At 41.7% G+C, this 4,445-nt stretch overlaps 1 pseudogene; it reads right to left on the reverse strand.

Annotated features, from left to right (window-relative positions):
* Positions 1 to 723: 723 nt before the first annotated feature.
* On the reverse strand, positions 724 to 2,320 carry LOC102793532 (odorant receptor 131-2-like; annotated as a pseudogene).
* Positions 2,321 to 4,445: the final 2,125 nt, after the last annotated feature.

Consider the following 4,445-nt stretch of genomic DNA (forward strand, 5'->3'; position numbering starts at 1 on the left):
TTACACAGACCTGTTCTAAAAATTAAATTTGATTAAACAGAAATAAAGCAAAACAAATCCTGCCTTCACTGTAACCAAACAGCCTCCTCAGTGAATGTACTGTCCTTGAAAACTGAAGCCAAATACTGAAGAAATCCTGAAGCACAACAAGAGGAAAGGGTTAAGAAGTTGACTCCTAATTTCAAATGGTGTTTGCACTGTACGCTTGTATGTGAAATTCACTGTTACACCACACATTTTTATATTAGGTTCACTGAGACCAAAGAAACTTTAACATTTATTTTTCAAATTATTGTGACTGACAGGGTTAGCACTGCTTCCTCAGAGCAAGAAGATCCCGGTTTGAATCCCACTTCCCACAGTCCAAAGACATACATATTAGGTTTCTGTTAGTCCTGCGATACACTGATGATCTGTTGAGGGTGTACTCTGCCTCATATCCCACCAAAGCTGGGAAAGGTTACAGGCCCCTCAACCCTGAGCTGGATAAGTGGAAAAAAATAGATCACCATCCATCCATTCTGACTGCAACTAATGGAGGATTATTAAAATTATAACAAGGACAGGCTTCTAAAAAACTACTGTAACAACAACATGTTATTCTTAAAAAGGAAAAAAACAGGAGGAGAAGCTTCTAGTTAATTTAGGATAGTCACTTAGTAGACAGTGTGACAGAGTTTAATGAGCGTACAGAAACATTCATTGCTTCTTTCCAAATGTACTCTAAGGGTAAACCTTAGCCTCCGCTGTGACAGCTAAAAGTTTCAGTTGACAACATAGATTATAAACAAGGATGGTTCTGATGGTCTGGTCTCTGAGACCATAAATAAGTGCACTCAGACATCTGGGGAGAATAAAAAGAAGGACATAAAGAGCATTCTGTATGAACACAGACACTCTATTTGAAACAGTTTTTGAGTGAGAGTACTGACAGGGACTAGAAAGAGAGAGCATATTTCTCCTGTTTTGGCTTCCTGTTAAATCCAGAATTCAAAATCCTGCTCCTCACATACAAGGTCTTAAATAATCAGGCCCCATCTTATCTTAATGACCTTGTAGCACCATATCACCCTATTAGAGCACTTCGCTCTCGCTCTGCAGGCCTACTTGTTGTTCCTAGAGTATTTAAAAGTAGAATGGGAGGGAGAGCCTTCAGTTTTCAGGCCCCTCTTCTGTGGAACCAGCTTCCAGTTTGGATTCAGGAGACAGACACTATCTCTACTTTTAAGATTAGGCTTAAAACTTTCCTTTTTGCTAAAGCATATAGTTAGGGCTGGACCAGGTGACCCTGAATCCTCCCTTAGTTATGCTGCAATAGATGTAGGCTGCCGGGGGATTCCCATGATGCATTGAGTTTTTCCTTTCCAGTCACCTTTCTCACTCACTATGTGTTAATAGACCTCTCTGTATTGAATCATATCTGTTATTAATCTCTGTCTTTCTTCCACAGCATGTCTTTATCCTGTCTTCCTTCTCTCACCCCAACCGGTCGCAGCAGATGGCCCCGCCCCTCCCTGAGCCTGGTTCTGCCGGAGGTTTCTTCCTGTTAAAAGGGAGTTTTTCCTTCCCACTGTCGCCAAAGTGCTTGCTCATAGGGGGTCATATGATTGTTGGGCTTTTCTCTGTATCTATGAAGCGCCTTGAGGCGACATTTGTTGTGATTTGGCGCTATATAAATAAAATTGAATTGAAATTGAATTGAACAAGTGACTCCAACAAAAGCTGACACAAACAGAAAGCAAGTGTAAGCTTTGTCATACTCATGAGATACAGGCGTGAGAAACATGAGAAATGTATTACAAACATATCTTTTCAACTGCAGACTCTGCAGCTCTTCAAATGGAAATTCTCACAGCAGCAGAACTCGAATGAGAATATTCAGTGAACAAAAGATCCAAATCATAATAATGGCCACCTCTGTGTTTCTGATGGTGATGATAGTAGCGTGCCTGAGTGGGTAACACACAGCTACATATCGCTCCAGAGACATCAGCACCAGAGTGAGAGGAGAGATTTCATTGGTGAGATTAGCAAACATGACAAGAATACCACAGACAGGATAAGGTAACGTTATTCTACAAATAGACATCATGTATAGTATCTGGCTCACTGCCATCTGTAGAGTGTCTGCAAGAATGAGGTTATACAGGAGAATGTAACGGCAGGTTTCACGAAACACTGATTTACTCCTCAAGGTGAATAACATGATCACATTAATGCAGAAGAAAACACAGCATGGTAATGTAGTCAGGGAGGAGAGCAAACCTCTTTCTAGGTCATGCAGTCCAACAGAGATGTTGGTCTGAGATATATCAGACATATCAAAAGAAACATAGAAAAAACGAGATATTAACCCATTGATATCATTAGACAAGAAGAATGCAATAAGTTTCTATTATTATAAATTCTGGTTTAAAACTCCAGTTGTTTACCTGTGCAGGTAATTATCAGGCTTTAGTCTGTGCTTGGTCCTATGGAGGGCTGGTCTGCCAGGTTTGCCTGCATTTGAATGTCATATATCATTTCCTTTACAACAGAGAGCTCATGTGACACAGTTATTTGTCAGCATGGTTAGCAGGCCAGTAACAGATGATGTAATCTAATTTATCACACTGACTGATTGGTTCACACAGTCTCTCCACATGTGAACATGGCCCCTCAGTGCCACACCAACACGCATGGTCAGGCTCCCTCTGCTTCACTTATCGACGCGCAGGGTCCTCTCATTGAATATTATAGAGCTCCCTGAACGTTGCTTATTGACGACAAGAGATTGTCGCGGAAGAGCCTGTTGTCCGTATATTTATATATTTCCAAAATCACATTGTAGAGACGTATACAGAACATGCCACAGACACCGCACAGCTGCTATTTTTTTGCGGGGAGTGGACGAGAGCACGAGCGCTTTAGGTGAGTAAAAAATATATCCCACAGTACCCGTGTGTTAATGTGCAGCTACACATGCTTCAAATATCAGTAATGCGCATCAATTCTGTCACTACCCTGCTTTTGCGCACCACTTTCTTATATGCGTTTTTCTTGTTAACACACAGAGTACACACCGCTGTGCACAGCGCACGCACACGCAGTCAGCTGATCTCATCTGATGCACATCTGCTCCTTGATCAAGTGACATTTGTCTGGATTTTTGGCACGAGTGGCGTCGGATCAGCACCGCGGCTGGATGGCCCAATTTACATACCCAGCGCAGCTGATACTCACCAGAATAATTTACTAAAATTATGCACTCCTGTTATTAAGTCCAGTTCAGTCTGTTATGTTGATAACGGTTTCAAACGAACGTTAATAGGTGTGTTGCTAAGCCTAATAACTTAAATAACAAACTTGAAATGTACCCGTCCCATTTTCCCCTTCATTGTTTTTTCTCTGTGCTGTAAATCTTCTGTCTAAGAAGAAATCTGAGGCTGTTCTGAGAATGAGCTACCAAAGCCTTTTCTGAATAAATCAATAAAGATCCATTTATGGAAAGCTGGGATGAAGGCAGCTTTGTCTTTAATTATATTCAACAATATAATATATTCGATCACTTTTAAGTGATTTTTCTAACTTTAATACACTAAAGTGAAGGTTATATACCTAATTTCTAGTAAGTGGCCCAGCCCCTCCTATATTTTTATGTATGTGGCCCTCAGTTAAAAAAGTTTGGACACCCCTGCTTTAAGTTTTTCAGAGTCCAGTTATTTTTTACTGCTGTTTGAATTCTCTGAATGTTTGACCCTGTAGACTGTTTGATGGACTGCTTGTCTTCCTGTTTGTAACCGCCGCCTGTTTTTGACTAAAGATTTAGACTTCTGACTTTAACACAGCCTCTGCGTGTCCTCCCTTTGTGTTCTCTTCCTCTGTGAATGTGTTGCATGTGTCACAGATTCATTTTATTAACAGCTTTCCCACAGTGAGTTGCATCAGCATTCATTCACAGTAATATTATTGGCCACCGGGCCACAGTGGATGTCCCAGGTCAGCGAGGGGGCAATATAACTATGTGTTCTGCCATTTCTGAGAATTGTGTGGCCACTCACATCCCTAGTCTTGGCCCATACAACACACACAAGCTCCTCATCTTCTTGGATCACCTTTATACCGATTTTATCCCTGAAAATGAGAGAGGTCTCATAGGGCCTCACCTACCCATTTATGTAATTGTGTGGGACAATATCAATTTCCACCATAGCCCACTCATTAGGGGCTGGTTTGCAACGCATCCAAGGATGGTCATGGGGTTCCTACCACCTTACTCTCCTTTCCTCAATCCGATAGAAGAGTTTTTCTCTGCTTGGGGGTGGAGAGTGTATGAGCATCATGCTCAGGATCAGCCGTCCCTGCTCCATGCTATGGACGTAGCATGTGACGACATTACAGGAGATCAATGCAGGGGATGGTTGTGGCATGCACGCCGTTTCTTCCCTCGTTGCATTGCAAGAGAA

The sequence above is a fragment of the Neolamprologus brichardi genome, chromosome 10 (genome assembly GCF_056152115.1).
Source record: "Neolamprologus brichardi isolate AB-2024 chromosome 10, ASM5615211v1, whole genome shotgun sequence".
Lineage (NCBI taxonomy): Eukaryota > Metazoa > Chordata > Actinopteri > Cichliformes > Cichlidae > Neolamprologus > Neolamprologus brichardi.